Here is a 21,472-nt window from a genome sequence, read left to right on the forward strand (position 1 = left end):
TGTGAGATGGAAACAGAGGAAATGGAGTCATTCTTTTGGATGTAGATATTTATTATAGCACTGGGTGGGTGAACGGATGGATGGATGGAAAGATAATGGATGATGAAGTGAATGGATGCTATAACCAGGCCCTTGGGGAGGCATAGAAGAGGAACTGCAATTAATCAGCAAATGTGTAATGAGCACTTCACATATGTTAGATAAGATATTACCCCAAGCAGCCTAAAAGGGACCTTAAGATAGAAAACAGGACCCTTGGCTTAAAAAATCAGGGGGTGTAGAAAGATTCAGAAAACAGAGTAAGTGCTGTCACTACTCCAGAAAGAAGCCTCGGCACGCAGGCTTGCTAGAACTCCAAAGACTGGTGAAGGAGCAGATACTTTCTAGGTTTTGCCCCAAGAAAGTTGGCCAGAGGCCCAGTCTCTGGAACAAAGTGGCACCACAAGCTTGAGCTTCATCTAGGGGATAGGGAGTTTCCAGTTTTAGAGCAGAAGCATGGCAAGACAGCTAGGGAGTCCAGGCACTACAGTGTGTAGGGCTATTGGGAGCAGAACCCTATTAATATCCAAGGGTCCGGTCCAGACCCTGAGGGCAGGTGTGTCTGGGTATAGGCAGGTGGGCTGGGCAGGCAAATAAGGCAAGGCTTCATACCTGGTAGGTGGGCTCACAGATGCCATGGTATCCACGCTTTACCAACATACATTTGGTTTTAGGAGGAAACAAGCTCTGGGGACTTGAGCTCATCCTCTGCCCATAACCTGTAATAGCAGGGCCGGCCCCACTTCCCACCTCCTGCCATGGCTAAGGCTCTTGATATGCTCCTTGCGTGATCAGCCTGTGATTTCCCCTAGAAATTCAGAGACTCCAGCTAACTTGAGAGGAGGAAGGGGACTGAGCCAAGTGCTAAGAAAGTGGTTCCAACAAAAACCACTTTCCAAGGTGCCAAAAAAGGGGAGCTCAGGGTAGGCTGATTGGGGGTGGGGAGGAATCTGAGAAAATTTCCTGGAAGAGGTGGGTTTGGTGAGAAAGGATTAGTTGAGAGTGGAAGACATTCCTGGTAGGAGGAAGGGGTGCTGTCTATATGGGCCAAGGGAATCATGGGCCTTTAAGCCCTACTCCTGTGAACCTAGTCCACACAAGCATAAAGCCAAAAATTCCCAGGAATCTGACCCAGCATGGCTCAACTTTTTTCACACAGCAAAACGCACAATGGTTGATGGTTTTGGGTTTTTTTTTTTTTAATTTTTTTTTTCAATGTTTATTTATTTTTGGGACAGAGAGAGACAGAGCATGAACGGGGGAGGGGCAGAGAGAGAGGGAGACACAGAATTGGAAACAGGCTCCAGGCTCTGAGCCATCAGCCCAGAGCCCGATGCGGGGCTTGAACTCATGGACCGTGAGATCGTGACCTGGCTGAAGTCGGACCCTTAACCGACTGCGCCACCCAGGCGCCCCGGTTTTGGGTTTTTTTTAATGTTTATTATTTTTGAGAGAGAGCCAGAGAGAGACAGAGCATGAGCTAGGGAGGGGCAGAGAGAGAGAGGGAGACACAGAATCTAAAGCAGGCTCCAGGCTCTGAGCTGTCAGCACAGAGCCTGGCACAGAGCTCAAGCCCAAGAGCAGTGAGATCATAACCTGAACCGAAGTCAGACGCTTAACTGACTGAGCCACCCAGCTGCCCCACAATGGTTGATGTTTACATGCAGAACCCACTCTCATGGGTGTATCTAGATTTGGTAAAAGAAAGGTGTAGGTTATGTGCAAATCCCACCCAGCAAGCAAGAATATTTCCCCACTCAGAAAATGTATCAGAATGCAAATGAGGGAGAGTGATCATACTACAGGGATAATTTTGGATGCACTCTATAACAAAAGGAATTATTTTGCAAAGCTGTACTTTATGATTCATAATAACTTACCTCTGACACATGGCATCACTCTTCATAGTAACATGAAGACTGGGAACAACCGAACCTCTTTTTTTTTTCATCTTCTTTTCTATCTTCAGTGAGGGAGTTCCCCATAAACAGATCCTGAACAAAGATTTGTCTGAAAGTTACTGGGAAGTGGTCCGAGGAAACGCAGGTAGACAAATGAAGAGGAGGGACAAGAAAAGGCTATCACAGGTGTGAGATCAAGCAAAGTCCCAAGAGGGTAACTTTGGCTCAGTCCAGTGGGCGACTTGTGCAAATAAGCTAAGGAGTGCCTGAGAGCTGTCCCCAGCCGTGACAGGAGTATTGACACCTCTGTCAATCATGTGTTAAGGGCTGCCCCTGGGGATGTCATTTCCTGGTCACTTCTGGCTCTCAGTGCACTTGGCCAGCGGGCTCCACCAGCGTGAGGACAGCCTGCCTGCAAAGAGTCACAGGTGTTGGCTTTGGGGAATGAAATCACACAGCTTTCATTCATTTCATCTGAGGAGGTTAGTGGGGTTTCGTAGCACCTGCTGTGGTCTCATTTCCTGCCTCATAGTGTGCACCTAGTAAATGCTGCTGGACTGTTGGCTAGTGACAGATGCATCCAAGAGAACAGGACACAGTAATCACACACATTAAACAAACAGAGGACAGGACCCCAGCTGTTATGCTTACCACTATATCCTTGGCACCTGGCATAGGAAACGTTCACCTGCGTTTGTTGGAAAAATTATCAATGAATCTTCCCCCCACCACACCATGGTAATTCTTGATTTAAGAATATCTCCAGGGTCTCCCAAGTTCTCTCTTTCATTGCTTGCTTGACTATGGGACACTCAGGAGGAGCTCCTTGGGATCTTCCATATGGTGACCCTCCTCACTGGGCAGACATCCCCCAGCTGTTAGGCCCAATGTCTGCTCCTGTTCTCTCCTGATCAGATGTTTCTACGGACATACAGTGAGGCTCAGTGGGGAGAGCTCAGCGAGATGCGGTAGGTGTGGGCTCTAGACCAAGTGCTACCTACATGAAATCTCATTTGCATATTCATGGTAGATATTATTACCTCCCATTTTGCATATGAGGCCTGGAGATGTTCATGATTTGTGCTGTTAAGCAATGGAATCAGAATTTGAATCCAGGTTGGCTTAACTCTAAATTTGAGGCTGTTTCTCTTATGTCTTAAACCTGGGGAGTAAGGAAATGTCTGATGTGAAGGGCTTCATACACTAAATGGTCTGTTGATGGCCAACCCCTTTCAAGCAGCCAGTGGCTCACCTGATGGCTGTGCAACAGACATGAGGACTACCTGAGACTTTGCTCAACCCCAGACTCAGGGCCGCCTTCACAGGTGTGCAACCCGTTCAGTCACACAGGCCCCTGCGGTCAGAAGGGCCCTGCTCTTTGTTTACTGCTCTGCTGTCTCCATCTTGAAATTCATCATAGTTTTGAATAAGGGGTCCAGTATTTTCATTTTGTACCGGACTTTGCAATTCATATAGCCAATCCCCCACCCCCACACACTACTTACCCAGTGTGGACAAACAGCATGCTAGGTCGTTCTCAGGGCATGAGGCAGAGAGTGGGCCCTGGAACTCCAAAGGGATGCTGTAGGCAAGAAAACTCTTACACATTTTGAGGGGGCAGAGGAGACTGAGTAGAACTAGCCTGATGGCTTCTCACCCCCATCAACACCTAGCCAGGAAATCCCTACTCAATGGCAAACCTCTAAGTCCACTAAAGTGGCAAAGACCTGGGAAAGAAGGGGGTGTAGGGACAGTGGGGCACAAAGAAGCTAGTAGCCTAATCAGGGGAGGCTCCCAGGGGGAGGCAACACCCTAAGAAAAGAATGAAGAGGGGCTCCTGGGTGGCTCAGTCGGTTAGGCGTCAGACTTTGGCTCAGGTCACGATCTCACAGTTTGTGAGTTCAAGCCCCACATCAGGCTCTGTGCTTACAGCTCAGAGACTAGAACCTGCTTCGGATTCTAGGTCTCCCTCTCTCTCTGCCTCTTCCCTGCTTGTGCTCTGTCTCTCTCTCTTTCTCTCTCTCTCTCTCAAAAATAAATAAACATTAAAAAAAAGAATGAAGAAGGGTATGGTGGGCAGAAGGCATGGTGAGGTAAAGGCACCGTGGTGTCTTGGGGGTACTGTCTTGGGGGTACTTGGGCACGTCTCCTGGGCAAGGCAAAGGAGGGACCTCAGGAATCAGGACTGGACTGATGGGCTGAGGCCAATCAGGTGTGCTTGACTTTACCTCCTTGACCCTAGCTTTCTTGTGTATATTCTCCTGGGCCAGTAGACTTTCCCACCCCGAATCTTGCCAGGATGGCTGAGATAGGGGGTTTGATCTTCTCCAGATAGATGTTTATCTGCTCTTCCATTCTATCGCACAGGGCAGGTGATGAGCTTATAGCTAATTAGTGATTTCTTCACGTTGATAACACCACCTAGTGGTCACCTGTCACACACACTTTGCCATTTCATCATACTGACATGCAGAAAAAAATGGAGAGATTATATAGGACTATAATAATTCCCTGTCCTGCCCTGTACTTTGTGTGTTCACTTTGAAGTTCAGATGAACTTCATACAGGAATCCTTTTGACCTGCACAACAGCCCCAAAGTTGAGCAATGACTCTTGGAAGATGCTCCCAAAAGCACATGGATGCGCGCACACACACGCGCGCGCACGCACACACACACACACACCAGAAAGGGGACAGAGGAGAAAAAAACCAGCTCTGGAGGTCCCTTCCTCAGTGCCTTCTGATCCTTGGGCTACTGTGACAGGGTCCTTGAATCCTAGATATTCTGTCATAACACCACGTGGATGACTGCAGAGGCCAAGGCTGTGGCTGGAAGAAGGTGGTCAGAACAGCACTCATGACTTGTGGGCCTTTGGAAACTCACCTTGGACCTCTCCAAACATTCAGTAATAATCACATCAATAGCAAGAAGCAGGAGGAAAAGAGGGGCTAGGGGGGAAGATGCTGTTTCTTGAGAGCCATCTCCTTTAGGCATCCTCCGTGAATGCATTTTTGCAAGTGCGTTAAATCTGTCTCAGAGTACAGCAAGGTTCAGATGGCAGTTAATATACACTGGGTGCCTACTGAGTGCCAGGCACTCTTCTGAGCACTTTAAATGCATTTGCTCATTAAGTCCTGGCCATAGGACAACAAAAGAGGTACTATTGCAACTCCATTGTGCAGGTAGGGAAATGGAGGGGCCTGTCTGAGGATGTGCAGCTAGTACGTGGAGGAAGTGATAATCTGAAGCTGAACAATCCAGTTGCAGGGCATGTACGACTAAACCACTACTCAGGCTACCTAGTAGGCTGAGAGACAAAAAGAAACTGTATATACCCTGTCCTGGAGACTGCTGGAGAGGGAGGATATGTGATTGAATATCTGTAATGCATTTACTTATTCACTCGACAAACGTTTCCTGAAGGACATCTTCTTACACCAGGTCTGGGTGGGTACATAGGTGTAAATTATCCCCACTCTGATGGGGAAGAGAAGCTGAACCCGATTGGATCTGCATACAAGTGATTCAGGATGGAGCAGGAGGCATTGGGACAAAAAGCAGGGTCAAGGCACAGCTCACCAGGCAGTACTTGACATTTGGGCTAACTGGGCCTAAGGAATGCCACTCAGCCTAGCAAATAATGAATCCTGAGCAAACTGCTAGAATCCTAATTATATCTAAGAAGCCCCACTGAATCTCTCAGCTTTACGCTACCTACCTAGGAAGAGAAGGGGAGCACCGGACGAGGCAAGATTCTCCTTTTTACAGCAAAATAAGACTAGCTCCTTCTGGGGTCCAGGTTCCAGATAGACTGGCCTGAACTGCCATCTACTGGCCAACTGTACACACTGCACTGGGGATGAACAGGGTCCAGATGCAGAGGGAAAGGGGACTGAAGGTAGCTGAATGCTTTGAACCCTAAGTAGCCTTGAGAGGGAGGTTGTCACCTCCATGTTTTACAACTAAAGAAGAGACTGAGTCTCTGAGAGGTGACAAGAGGTAATAATAGCTTTCATTTACCATTTTCCAGACACTGTGACAAGCATTTCACATTCCTTATTCCCTTGAATCTTCTCAAGAATCCTGAGATTTATCTCCCCCTTTACTCGTCATATCTCTGAAATCCCTTTATTCTATCATAGTTCCATATTCTTATTAAAGCCATGTGTGTGGGGGGACAGCAGGTCATTTGTACTATGGGAGTTCTTACAACCTGGGTTTGAGTGGTGGGTCTTCAGTGTCACCTCACTCTTACGTCTCTATGCCTCCTATAAGCTGGCATGGAGCCCTAAAAACTTCATTAAATTCAGGTCAATTGTTTCAAGCAGGACTAATTCATATGTTCTGTTGCATCCCATCAGGAGGCGCATAACGTGTGGTTCTAGTGATGTTAAGATTTAGTTTTGTTAAAGCAATGTTGGGGGTGTCTGGGTGGCTCAGTTGGTTAAGTGTCCCACACTTGATTTGGGCTCAGATCATGATCTTGCAGTTTGTGGGTTCAAGCCCTTCTTTGGGCTCTGTGCTGACAGTGTGGAGATTGCTTAGGATTCTCTCTTTCTCTCTCTCTCTCTCTCTCTCTCTCTCTCCCTCTCCCTCTCCCTCTCCCCCTGCCCGTCCGTAACTCATGCTTGCTCCCTCTCTCTCCCTCTCTCTCAAAATAAATAAATAAACATTAAAAAATATTTAAAAAAAAATTTTTTTAAAAAGCAATGTTGACTTAAGTGGGACCCTTATTTAAAGAAGAACTTTCCAAGCACCTGAGTGGCTCATTTGGTTAAGTGTCCGACTTTGACTCAGGTCATGATCTCACAGTTCATGAGTTCGGGCCCCACATCGGGCTCTGGTTCTGACATCTCAGAGCCTGGAGCCTGCTTCAGATTCTCTGTCTCCCTCTCTCTCTCCATCCCTCCCCTGCTTACAATCTCAAATCTTTCTTTCTCTCTCTCTCTCTCTCTCAAATAAATAAACATTAAAAAAAATTTTTAAGTATTTTAAAGGTGTTCTAAGAGTCAGGGTGAAGACTCTTGAAGCAAATGGAAAGAAAAAGTCTCAGAAAATAAATAAAAGATATAAGGAAACAAATGGAAACTTGTGGAAACTGCTAAAGAACACATGAAACAAAAGTTTAAAAACTCAATGGATGGTTCAGTATGGCAGAATGGAGATGACAGGACAAGAATCGATGAAGATGGGTTGATTAAATGATAGATAGATAGATCCAACTGGGACATTTATCTTTCTTCATAAAGAGAATGCTCTAGTAGTTGAACAACTTCTAGACATTTCTCAAAACATCTGTGTAACATTTTTATTGTTCGGAACTTCATTCTGCCCGTGAACAATTTTAGTATAATGGAAGTTCATTTTATTGTTAAAAATAAATGAATAATAAATAAGAGAGGGCCTGGGAAGCACAAATGATATTCATGTATTATAAACCAAGAATTATGACTAACCCAATTTGGTATGCCTGAGGTACAATTAGAAAAAAATAATTATGGTAACTTTTAGAAGGGTAGAAAAAGGGAGAAGGAGGAGCAGTTAGGGGAAGAAGAGAAAAAGGGAGAAGGAGAAGAAAAATGGCTTTTTTTTTTCAACCATTTAACTCTGAAATACACTTCATATAAGAAAGGCATGGGGTACCTGGGTGGCTCAGTTGGTTGAGCATCCAACTCTTGATTTCGGCTCCCGTCATGACTTGAGGGTCAATTGAGTCCTGCATTGGGCTCCAAGCTGAGTATGGAGACTGCTTAAGATTCTCAATCTCTCCCTTTGCTCCCTCCCCCTTTGCATGTGCTCTCTCTCTCTCAAAACAAATAAAGATGTATGTGTTAATTAATTTAATTAAAACAAAATAAAAAATGAATTTTTAAAAGTTTAAAATAAAAATTCATTAGTTCATGATGACACGTGAAAAAAAGTCTTATTCTGGGGGGCACCTGGGTGGCTCAGTCAGTTAAGCGTCTGACAGCAACTCAGGTCATGATCTCACAGTTCATGAGTTCGAGCCCTGTGTTGGGTTCTGTGCTGACAGCTCAGAGCCTGGAGTCTGCTTCCGATTCTGTGTGTGTCTCTCTCTCTGCCCCTCCTCCACTCACGCTGCCTCTCTTTCTCAAAAATAAATAAACAGTAGAAAAAAACCTTATTTATAATTTCTCTGTGTTTGTGTGTGTGTATCCATACATATACATATACATATACATATACATATACATATACATATACGTGTGTGTATGTACACACACACACACACACACACACACACACAAACTAGGGTACCAATGAATTGATTTGAAAACTGATCAACAAAGGGCAGAATCGAGAATGTGTTCCACCTTTTGTTTTCTTTGAGAGAGAGAAAGTGCACCAGCAGAGAGAGGCAGAGGGAGATAAAGAATCTTAAGCAGGCTCCATGTTCAGAGTGGAGCCTGACATGGCTCTATCCCATGACCCAGGTATCATGACCTGACCTGAAATCAAGAGTCTGACGCTCAACCAACTGAGCCACCCAGGCGCCCTGAGCGAATGAGTTTTTATGATGTGATGCACTTCAGTCAATTGCCTTTTCATATATAAATTGTCCTTTGTTAGGACAGTTGACTTCTATTGTCCTTTTGACATGACCCCAGTTGCTTGCTAACAGAGTAAGATATCTCAAATTCACTTTGTACATTTCATACCTCAGAATTGGAATCAATCATTTCTCAAAAGATCTCTGGTTCCTTTTGTTAAGAAAATGTATTTAGAAACCACAGTCTAGAAGAGATGGGTGCTCGCTGTTACAGGGTTTTTGTGGCATCTAGGCCTTTTCAGTGATCAGAGCTAGAATTATATTTTTTTAATGTGGAGGAAAATCACAACTTCTTACTGCATTTGTGATTATAATCTATAATTACATGGTTTTTGCTTCTATGATTTTATACTTCATTATCTTTCCTCTTAAGCTGAATATTTTTATTTCAAAACACATTAATATAACTACTTTTTTAATTTATCCCACAAGAAACCTTTAATAGTTTCAACATGATAATGAGACAACTGAATATGGCTTAAGATTTCTTTGTAGAATTTTTTGGTTTTGTTTTTGTTGTAGTTTTATATCATTTGAAGAATTTTTTTTCTCAGTGTGTTTATGCTATGACCTTGGAATAGTTGGGCTTATTTGTTTCAATTTGTTTTTTATTGTTATTCTTTCTTCATATAACTTTATCTTTTTATGTATCTAAAACATTAACATCATCCCAAATCAAAACTATTTAATAACCTGAATTTATGTCTGTCTTCTCCCCTCTATTTTTTCTCTCCCCTCATACATAGCAATTAGACATTAGTTTAACATTTCTTTCTTCTTCCTGTCTTATTTATTTATTTATTTGGCAAAAATTAGCACACTTGACCCTATTCTCTACCTTGCTTTTTTTTTTTCACTTAGCAATATATCCTAGAAATCACTTTATTTCAGTATTTAATGATCTTTTCACTGCTTCTTGGAGCTTCATCATATTTCATTGTGTGGATGTACCATCATATCTTCAGCTAGCTCCCTATTGGTGGACATTCTGGGCTGTCTCCAATCATTTGTTACTATAAATTAAACTACAACTTGGTGCTTAGATCATATTTTATTTTTGTTGGTGTATCTTTGGAATCCTATTCCTAGAAGTGGGATTGCTGAGTCAAAAGATAAATCATCTATAACTTTGCTAACATGTCACCAAATTCCCTTATGAATTCCCTTGTAAATTCCCTTGTAAATTGCCTTACAACTTAAGTTGTATCATTTGGGTTCTTGCCAGAAAGGTACCAGGGTTCCAGAGTGCCTGTTTCCTTCATATCCTTCTCAACAGAACATTTTCTCAAAATTTTGAATGTTTGCCAATCTGATAGATGAGCAGTGATAAATATCCACATTTTATTTTTTCTATCTGATTATAATTGAGGTGGAGCATCTTTCTATCTGATTATAATTGAGGTGGAGCATCTAACATGTGTAAGAGTGTTTTTGTTTAGTTCTCTTTCTGTGCCTATCTTTTGTACTTTCCTTCCTGAAGAATTGTTGGTCTTTTTTTCCCCTCAATTTTCCAAATGTTTAGGCCTTTGTGATTTGAGCAGCAAAGGTTTTTCTAGTTGTCACTTGTCTTTTAGCTTTGCTTGCACTGTTTTGCTCTGGAAAAAAAAAAATTACAGCCTAATTTATCAAATTTTCTTTTATTGCTTATAGATTGTGAAACATAAGAAAAATTTCCTTCCCTTGGGTTATTGAAGTAGTAGGAACATTTAAGCTATAATTGAAAAAATGTTGATGGCTCATTGTTTATTAGTTTGAGAGTTTAAAACTTTGGGTGCCCAATCTTAGGGAGACCCCCACACTTAACACTTTTACAAGTTTTACCTCCAGAAATCTCATCTGGCTCTCAGGGTATAGGTTGAGAAAAATCCCTTTATGCTTCCAGTAGAGGTAACCATCATGAAATATACCCAAATGTTCTCCTTGACAAAAGCCTGCCCTCAAAGGAAATTATTTTCCCAGAGTGTAACCTACGTAGAAGAAGAGAAATACCCAACTACAGCCGCTTCTACACTTTTCGTCTCACCTAAGGGGGGAAAAAGGCTGAAAATTGTTTGTAAAGGTCATAGCTTAAGGGCACAGGCTCTTTGAAAGCCTGAAACCTAATTATAGAATTATGGAATCTTCTCCCCCACACATGTACACACACCTTGTGGTACTACATAAATCAGTCTCCTGTATAGTAACAGGGCATTCATTACTTCTGAAAGAACTGCAAAACTCAGACTTTGTTCAAGAAAGAGTCTCTAGTAGGAGAGACGCCTGGGTGGCTCAGTCAGTTAAGCATCTGACTTCAGCTCAGGTCGTGATCTCGTGGTTCATGAGTTTGGGCCCTGCATCAGGCCCTGTGCTGACAGCTCAGAGCCTGGAGCCTGCTTCAGATTCTGTGTCTCCCTCTCTCTACCCCTCCCCTGCTCACACTCTGTGTGTGTGTCTCTCTCTCTCAAAAATAAATAAACATTAAAAAAATTTGAAGGAAGGAAGAAAGAAAAGAAAGAGTCTCTAAGGAATTCCAAAGATGACAGGTGAGACGAAAACAAGGACAGTACGGGAGATTTTAGCCTCTGTCTACAGCTACAGCAAACAGTAAACCTAGTCTAATTCAGATAAACACAAAACCTCACAATAAAGGCCTGTTTAACTCAGTTCCCTTTACCTGATACTCCATGTCCAGCTTTCCACAAAAAAAGGGCCAAGGCATGCTAAAAAGCACAAGCATAGTCTGAAGAGATAAAGCAAGCCTCAAACCAGGCTCAGATGTGACATAAAGTGTGGAGCTATCAGACTAGGAATTTAAAATAACTGTGAGTGATATGCTAAGAGATCTAATGAAAATGTGAACATGTAAAACAAATGGGTAGCGTAAGCTGAGATATGGAAACTCTAAGAAAGAATCAAAAGGAAAGCGTAGAACTCAAAAACAATATAACAAAGAAAGATGCCGTTGATGGGCTCATCAGCAGACTGGATGTGGCTGATGGAAGAATTAACAAGTGTGAAGATGTGTCAACAGAAACTTTCCAAACTGAGAAGGAGAAAGAAAAAAAAGTAATAAGAAAAAGAAATGGAATATTCTAGAATTGTGGGACAATTAGAAAAGGTACAACACATGTGTAATGAAATACCAGAAGGAGAAGAAAGGAAGGAACAGAAGAAATATTTGAAGTCACTAATGGCTGAGAATTTTCTAAAAGTAATGACAGACACCATACCTCAGATCCAGGAATCCCAGAGAATGTCAAATATGAGAAATTCCAAAACATTTACACATGAACATATTATGTTGAAACTGCAGAAAAATCAAAGAGAAAATTTTAAAATAAGGCACAAGGTGTGGGTGGGGGTGGGGAGAACGCTTACCTATAGAGGAATAAGGATAAGAATGATATCAAGTTTCTCTTCAGAAACCATGTAAGCAAGTAGAGAACAGAGTGAAGTATTTAAAGTATTAAAAGAACAAAGCCCCAATTTAGAATTCTTTATCCAGTTGGTACTTATCTTTCAAAAGGAAAGGAGAAGTAAAGACTTCCTCAAACAAACGAAAATTGAGGGAATTTGTCACCAGTAGATCTGCCTTACAAGAAATTTCTTAAAAGTTCTTCTGAGAGAAAGAAATTATAATGGTTAGAAACTCAGGTCTACGTAAAGAAAGTCAGGGTGTAAGGAATAAACGATGGTAAAATAACATTTTTTATTTTTATTTTATTTTTTTAGAGAGAGTGTGTGAGTGGGGGAGGGGCAGAGGGGGAGAGAGAGAGAGTCCTAAGCAGCTTCCACACTCAACACAGAGCCTGACATGGGGCTCAATCCCACAACCCTGCGATGGAATCAAGAGTCGGATGCTGAACGGACTGAGCCATGGAGGCGCCCTATTTTTTTATTCTTAATTTAAGAGATAACAATTCGTTCACAAGAATACAGATAATGCATTTGGTGATTATAGCTTACAGATAAGTGAAATGACTGACAGCAATGTTAGAAGAGTAAAAGCCAAAGGAGAAGAGAAACAAATAGAAAATAGTTATAAATATGGTAGATATTAAACCAACTATAGTCACTTTAAATTTGAATGTTCCAAATGCATCAAATAAGAGACAAACTATCAGAATGTATTAAAAAAGAAAAAGAACTCAAGTATACGTTGTCTATAGAAAGTCACTTTAAATATAAAGGCACAGGTTAAAAATAAAGGGATAAAGAAAGACATACAAGGCTGATACTAATCAAAAGAAAACTGAAGTAGCTGTATTAATATCAGACAAAGCTGACTTCAGAGCAAGGAAAATTATCAGGGATAAAAGGGAGCATTACATACTGATAAAGGGATCAATTAATTCTCCAGTAAATCTTAGCTTTTCAAATCAGTGCCTATTTGGTTGTGAGCACATGATGGGGGTGATAACAGAAAAGGACATGAGAGGAATTAGTGATAGAAGATCATGAGGAAATTTTTAGGGGTGATGGAGTCACTACCTTGACTGTGGTGAAGTTTCACCAGTGGACAGGTGTCAAAACCTGTAATGTGTGTCAATTATAACCCAATAAAACCCTTCAAAAAAATTTTTTTTAATCTACGCCATCATCCTTCTCTAACTGAAAGCCATTATTCCTTTTTCACAGGTAAGAAATTTGAAGCACAGACAAGTTAAGTTGCTTGCCCAAGATCGCACAGCGAATAAATAGCAGTGTCAGAATTCGAAGTTAATTTGACTCCAGAGTCCGTGCTCTTAAGCACTTTGCCTCAGTGAATTGAAGGAGGCCCGTGTTTCCATTGCTGCTTTTGGAGCTGGCCCAGAGGCTGTTTGCTATTGTTGAAGTAATCCTTGAGGACAGGGACATCCAACCACTGAAGACAGAGAAGTTCTAGAGAAGGCCTGAGTTCTCCCAGTGTCAGGAAACCAACTTACAACTCTGCAAATGCCATGGGGAAGTGATAGGGATGGTATGTGTGTATCACATTTGAGTCTTTGGGATCTGAAAAGGGACTTTTCTCTCATAGCCTTCCTCCCTCCTGGGCCATGCCCACCCACACTGCCCAGCAGCTGGCATCAACTTTCAGAGCTCCCATTCACATACTCTTGATAAGATGATCAGGGAGTACGCTGGGGAGATGAACTGATTATACCTACTGCAAATAAGGAGGAAGAATACTGTAGTTCGGTGAGGTGGACACATGCCTTCTTGATTCAGACTACCCTGGAACTGAATATCTGCCACTAACTAGATTTGTGACCTTGGGCAAGCCCCTTCTTGATCCTCAGTTTTCCCAAAGATAAATTAGGAACAATGTACTTACCTCACAGAATTATGAGTTTTCATTGAGATGACATAGGAGTGTCTTTTTTTTTAATGTTTACATATTTTTGAGAGAGAAAGTGCAGGCGCATGAGTGGGGGAGGGGCAGAGAGAGAAGGGGACAGAGCATCCCAAGCAGGCTCTGCACTGATAGAAGAGAGCCCGATGCAGGGCTTGAACTTACGAACCATGAGATCATGACCTGAGCCGAAGTAAGGTGCTCAACTGACTGAGCCACCCAGGTGCCCCGGCGGAATGTCTCACACAGGAACCAGCACATACCACAGTATGTGGTATGCACAGTAAATAATGGTTACTATTACTATTGCATGAACTTCCTTATTCTGTGGAAGGAATGCCACATTGGCTTGTGACTAGACCATGCAGTGAATGCACTGACACCTTAGGAGAGCTTTAAAAAGGAGGGTATGCCCCATGGTTTAGGTTGGATTTAGAGAGTCCTGCCAAAAGCAGAGTGGTAAAGAAAATGATCTCGGTGGTTTCGTATGATGCTGATATTCTGTGGCCTCAGATTTTGAAACCCATCGATGAACTGAGAAAGGGAGTGTCAAAATGGACAGCTGACAGTCATAACTGTGGGCTTCCTTGTCTATGAACTCCTTGAAAGTAGAGACAAAGATATTTTTGTGTCCCTACTACCTAAAACAAGGTCTGGTGGCACTGACTGTTCAGTAAACATTTATTAAATCAGTCAATCCCCATACCTGCGCTTTGGGTTGCTGGTGGCAGGTCACCAGTTGTCCCTGTTTAGGATAGCTTCAAATGAGAGAAGTAAGAATGCATCCTATGAGCCACAGATAACATAAATCTTTCTGTGTAGGATAGTCTTATCATCCACCTTCCAGCTTAATCCAATTCAACATTACTTGAACACTTACTTATGCAAGTAACTTATGAACAACTTACCATGAAAGTTAAGTATTAAAAGAAATCTATCTACTAAATACAAATTAAATACTCTCATCAATAATAGATATTATCACTGCATGCTTATCCAGCTCTTGTCCTTCTCACACTGTCCAGGTCCCTCTGGGGGTCCCCAGCAAATACTCAGCCCCTGACTCAGCTCAAGGGTCCATTGATTTGCTAACACCTTCCTGTTACTCTGCTCAATACTCCTAATTGTTCCAAGCTTCAGCTCCCTGGATAGGATCTGAGCTCCTGACTTTTGCATATTTTCTTTTTGTCATCTTGTTCTGAACCAAAGCCACAAAGATGCTATTTGCTCTGATTTTGTAGCTCTAGTTTTCCTCCGGCCTGATGCCTACTTTTCATGTGACTTTTTACAAAAAGAGAAGAGAAAGAGCTCTAGATTTCTTGAAGGGATCAGACCCTTTTCCCTTTGGAACTCCCTTTATAATGTCAATATTTTAAAACTATCAAACTAAACAAGGCAGATTTTTTAGCAAGCTTATAGATTAGGATCTTTGCAATATGTTACAGCTAAATGTCAGACTGGATAATGTCAACATAAATCAAAATGGCCACCTAAGAATTGAAATAGTGTGGGAACTACTTGGGTCCCTAACATTCAGGAGGTAACACTGCATTAGCAGTTGTCCAAGTTAACAATGTTAGGCAACTAAATGTGGAACCTCCTGAGCATATGTTGGACGTTAGCTGATCAGCATTGATATTAATCATGCTTCGGACAGTAGACAGACAATCTATAAATTCCCAGTTGGCATCAAGGAAGAAAACTAATCTTACTTTCTTCTCTTGCTGTTGAAGCCCTGACCATATTTCTTGTTATACTTGAAGTAAGTTCATTGACTGTGCTCCATCTACACCTTGTACATACTTCTGTATTTGGGATTTACTGCCATCTATTCTAATTATTTCTTTATTTATCTCTCTCCCACACTAGCCTGTGAGATTCTTGAAGGCAGAGACGGTGGTTTACTAATACCTGCCAAGCCTGCAATGGAATAAGTAGGGGCTTGGGAATTAAAAAGATTTGAATTTAAATCCTGGCTCTTGAACTTTCTGTGTCATCATGGGTAAGTTTCTTAACTTCTCAAAGTCTAATAATGCTGATCTATAAAACAGGGATTTTAATACCTACTTAGAAGAGTTTATTAGGATTAAATTATATAACTGACTGTATTATAAAGATTCTTTGGTTGTAAACAACAGGAAGAAACTGTATCATTAACACTGGTTATAAGAACAGAAATAAACTCTGGCTAATTTGAGAAAAAGGAACATGACAACTAAATGCAATGTGTAATCTGGGATTGGATCCTGGGTGAGAAAGGGAAATTGATATAAATGACATTTTGGGGACAATTAGTATAATCTGAAAAGTGGATTACATGTAATAAAATAGTATTAAATCTTTCATTTCCTGAATTTGATCCTTATATTGTGGTTACGTAAGAGGACATCCTTGTTCTTAGGAAATAAACAACGTAGGATTTGGGGTAAAGGAGCATGGGTCTGTACCTTTGAAATGGCTTAGGAAAATATCATACATATATACTAAATATCCTGTATATAATATATATGTATAGCGTACACTTAAATACACATACCACATACATAATATGTATATAACATACAGAGTGCAATAAAGTAAGTATGCAAAATATTAATAATGCCTAAGTAAAGGGCATGGGAGTTATTTGAACTGTTCTGTCATTCCACATTACTTTGAAATACTTTGAAAATTCAAAACACTTTTAAAAGAAAAAAGGAAGGATTTATTGAAATAATCATGGAACTCTCAAAATTAATAGGAAGGCTGAAGAACCAAGTGAAGAAACTCAACAGGAACCAGGACGAGGACTATCAGAGTACCCTGGAAAACATGATGTTCTTCCTTTCCATCAGTTCACACAGGACTCAAAATCCTAGGACAGAGTCCTGTTGAGTGAATCAGCACAGGGAGAAGGGATGGGATCTGGCAGAATGAGTTTCCAGATGGATTTACCATTGTATTGCTCAAAACCCAGGACAGTGCCTGGTTCAGCATATGGTGGGTGCTCAAAAAGTAATTTTTAATGCACATTTGTCTTCTAGCACATGACAGGCACACAAGAAACCTACACAGGAGTGTTAGTTGTCTTCCTTTCCCTTTTGTACCTCTTAGCTATGTTCAAGTATACAATATACTGTTGTTAACTATAGTCATCATGCTGTACATTACATCCCCAGGACTTACTTATCTTTTCACAGAAGGGATTAGCATTTAAATTGATGGACTAAGAAAAGCAACTGACCGTCTCCAATGTGGGTGGGCATCATCCAATCCATTCAGGGATTGAATAGAACAAAAAGGCAGAGGAAGGTTGAAATTCTCTCTGCCTGACTGAATGAGCTGGGACATCAGTCTTCTGCCCTCTTAGCTTTTGGTTCTCAGGCCTTCAGACTTGGACTGGTAGCTACACCATAGGCTCTCTGGCTGTTAAAACTTTCAAACTACACCAGTGGCTTTCCTTGGTCTCCAGCTTGCAAAGGACAGATCGTGAGACTTCTCAGGCTCCATAGTCACATGAGCCAATACCATTAAATACATACCTACATACAATACATAGTAACTCACTAACTCATTCACTCACTAATGAATTCACTAACTCAGGGTTCTCTAGAGAAACAACAAATAGAATATGTCTATCTCATACAGTAATACAGTAGTGCTAACTACTGGCAAGATGCCTCAGTTCCTCAGCATGTGGGCATCTTTGTAGGGTTAGGTGAGTATCTTTATGACATGGTACCTGGAAACTCCCAGAGAAATTGATCCAAGAGAAGCTGGAAGGGGCAGTATTTTTTTTTTTTTTTTTGACTTATCCTCAGAAGTCACACACTAAGACATCTGCTATATTCTTTTGGTTATATGGACTAATCTTGTGCGACTAATGTGGAAAGGACTCTATAAAGGAGGCAAGGATCATTGGGTCCGTTTTAGAGACTGGGAACTACAACCAGTCACTAGGAAATGTAAACCAAACTATATAATTTTACTGGGCTCCAGCCAAACTGATAAATATAAACTACTTTTTTTTAAGTAGGCTCCATGCCTGATGTGAGGCTGAAACTCACAACCCTGAGATCAAAGGTTGTATGCTCTACCAACTGAGCCAGCCAGGTGCCCCAAATATTAAATACTTTTTAAATGGGGATTACATCAACAGCTTTTTAATGTAACTTCTGATTAATGTGTCTGTTTGAATATACATATATACACACATATATCTACACACATACTTTGTAGAAATATATATACATATATATCTCATACTCCTTTGTGGTATATATTATACTCTATAAGAAATGTTAAGTTGCTTAATCTAATATATTGGAAATTAAAATTTTACATTTTTCTGTCAATGTACATGTTCTGAACGTAAAGCCTGAAAAGAGGAGGATAAATTAGTTTTGGGAAAGTCACATTATCAGTCGAATCTTCTTACCGCTGTCCATAGGGGATGGTGGAGCTCAAGGAAGTTCTGCTAGAAATGTAGAAGAAGAAATATCCAGGTCCCTGAATGTCCAGGCATGAGTTTTCTTGAGGTACAATCTACTTGCCATCCTTGTTTTAATATATCTTTCACAAGCCCCTTCTATTAGAAGTTCAAAACAGTTTACCAAGTCATCAGTATTTTTTTTCTTGTTTGAAAAGCCAGGGTATAAGCATATCTCCTTTTTGTGTCTTTAAGTGCTTATGTAATTGTCTGTTCATTTTAGACCACTGGTGAGTGCTAGTGTTCCTTTGCATTCCAGAAAAACATCTCTTCCAAACTCTGCCATAAGGAAAAAGTTCTCTTCAGTTAGAATTTGCATATTTTTAAGCAGAGGCTATTCTGTTCCAAACATATGGCTCATTATTTATGACATTATGTACCTATATCTATCTGACCATATATACTGGGCTGAGAGGGTAGTAATCCCTCAGAAGCAGCAGGGAACTTTCTTAAATGAAAAAAAATATTTGTCAAAAGTCTGCAGAAAATATCATGCTTGATAGTGGCAGCAAACCGAGGTTGGGGCAGTGGAAGTAGTCTGCCCAAAGTGCAAGCAATAAGGGGGTGTACAACTTTAGAAAATTTAAAAACATGGGGCAGCTGCATGGGGCAGTTGGTTAGGCATCTGACTCTTAATCTCCTCTCAGATCATGATCTCGCCATTGGTGAGGTTGAGCCCCACATCAGGCTCTTCACTGATGGTGGGGAGCCTACTTGAGATCCTGTCTCTCCTTCTCTCCGCCCCACCCATGCTTGTGTGTGCTCTCTCTCTCTCCCTCCCACCCTCTCCCTCTCTCTCTCAAAATAAATAAATAAACTTTCAAAAATTGAAAAAAAAGAAAATTTAAAAACAATAATAAGATGGACCAAAAGCCAATCTGCTTTTTATTTACGGTTATAAACCAAAATTCTGTCTGTGATAAGGCACTCCTCCATGAAAAAAAAAATACCCAGGGGCATCTGGGTGACTCAGTCAGTTAGGCATCTGACTTTGGCTCAGGTCATGATCCTGTGGCTCTGAGTTCAAGCACTGCGTCGGGCTCTGTGCTGACAGCTGAGCCTGGAGTCTACTTTGGATTCTGTGTCTCCCTCTCTCTCTCTGCCCCTCCCCTGCTTGTACTCTGTTTCTCTCTCTCACTCTCTCTCTCTCTCTCAAAAATAAATAAAACATTTAAAACAATACCTAAACATTTGTGGAGTTTTATTATTTGGAAACATTTCTTTGTGCATAACATTTTTGGAAACTTTAGGAGAGAAAGTATCTGTTCTTTACATTTTTATTTTATCAGTGGGAAATGCTGCAAAAATGTAGGCATGACTGTAGGTATAGGCCGTGGAAAGATTTTCCCAGACAAGATGTACTGAGTGCTCATTATGAAGCTGTGTGTGCATTAAAGACATTTTGAAAAGCTAACTTCATTCTTTGAAGCTCTGAGTGAATGAAAAGAAAATATGAATATAGAAGGATCCACTCAGATTGTATTGTCTCTTACATGTAATTTTTCTTTTCCGAGTTATCTGGTTTTCTGCTATGAAATTTTAGAGGTTGGTTATACACAGCAATATTTGCAAACAGCCAGAATTAGCTTCAAACAATTTCAAGTGAAATTCCAAGCTTTAAGATTATTCCCTGAAGATTAACACACAGATGTATGTAGAAAAGACCATTAACCATGCAAAAAAAAAAGGCGGGGGGCAGGGGGGAGGTAGTGGTAAAAAAGTAAACCTTTGAATAGGAAAAAATCCATTTTTAAAGAAGAATAAGAGAAATGCCAAAAGATGTTGGTCTTACATTGTCCAAATAAATCAAAGGGTAATTTTGAGCATCCATAATTTTGTTCAAGAACTAGACACTATTTCTAAAGCAGAGGATCAAATAATGTCAAGGTTTGCTCTCATTCGGCCATTTCCTCACACTACACCATGGTAAAGGCAACCCACAGAGTGGGTGAAGGTATTTGCACTGGTTATCACTGAGAAGAGCTTATGTCTAAATTATGGACATAATGGGGCACCTGGTTGGCTGGATCAGTGGAACATGTGACTCTTGATCTTGGGGTTGTGGGTTCAAGCCCCATGTTGGATGTAGAGATTACTTAAAAATAAATTTTTTTAAGTTTATTTATTTACTTTGAGAGACGGAGAGAGAAATTCTGAAGCAGGCTCCATGCTGTTAGCACAGAGCCCGATGAGGGCCTTGAACTCATGAACTGTGAGATCATGACCTGAGCCGAAATCAAGAGTCAGACAGTCAACCAAATGAGCCACCCAGGCACCCCTTAAAAATAAAAATCTTTAAAAAAAAATAATAATAAATTATATATGTAAGAACTGGTGTAGATTCATTAGAAAATAAGTTACAGGGGCGCCTGGGTGGCGCAGTCGGTTAAGCGTCTGACTTCAGCCAGGTCACGATCTCGCGGTCCGTGAGTTCGAGCCCCGCGTCGGGCTCTGGGCTGATGGCTCAGAGCCTGGAGCCTGTTTCCGATTCTGTGTCTCCCTCTCTCTCTGCCCCTCCCCCGTTCATGCTCTGTCTCTCTCTGTCCCAAAAATAAATAAACGTTGAAAAAAAAATTAAAAAAAAAAAAAGAAAAGAAGTTACAAACAAAGACTACTCGGTGGAAAAAATGGGCAAAAGATTTAGTGAATTCACTAAAGAAGACGACCTAGTGAAAATAAACATTGCAGGATGCTCAACAAGCAATAATCAGGGAGATGCAAACTAAAAGTGCAATAAGAGATTAGTACACCTCCACCAATATGGCTAAATTTAAAAGTCTGATGAGACTGCGTGTCAGTGAGAAGGTAAAGCAACAGGAATTCCCAGAAGTGGCTGGTGACACTTTGGGAAAAGTCTGGCCCTGTTTACTAAAGCTGAAGTTTGTATATCTTGTGATACAGCAATTTCACTCCTAGATATTACTACCAGCTTAAATACATACACGTGTGCAATAAATTCTGTACAAAAATATTCATAATAACCCCAAACTGGAAACAACCCAAACATCCATTAACAGAATGGATAAATAAACTGGTTTATAATCATAAAATGGGATACCATATGTCAATGACAATGAACAAACTTTAGCTATAGGCAATGACATAGCTGACTCTCACAATAATAATATGGAGGAAAAGAAATCATACACAAAAGAACACATACTGTATGACTGTATTTAT

General features: G+C 41.0%; 1 long non-coding RNA gene across 4 annotated transcripts in view; it reads left to right on the top strand.

Moving 5' to 3' along the window:
• The window catches only part of LOC109491946, a 30,113-nt gene that overhangs the window by 2,815 nt on the left and 5,826 nt on the right, over positions 1-21,472 (top strand). For 3 of the 4 annotated variants that reach the window (XR_006585766.1, XR_006585767.1, XR_006585765.1), the window contains 2 exons: positions 13,131-13,452; positions 15,694-15,826. This is a non-coding gene — a long non-coding RNA (uncharacterized LOC109491946). Of the gene's footprint in view, positions 1-13,130; positions 13,453-15,693; positions 15,827-16,564; positions 18,916-21,472 lie in introns of those variants that run through there. The other variant, XR_006585768.1, reaches the window with a different exon arrangement.

This window comes from Felis catus, chromosome D1 (genome assembly GCF_018350175.1).
Source record: "Felis catus isolate Fca126 chromosome D1, F.catus_Fca126_mat1.0, whole genome shotgun sequence".
Lineage (NCBI taxonomy): Eukaryota > Metazoa > Chordata > Mammalia > Carnivora > Felidae > Felis > Felis catus.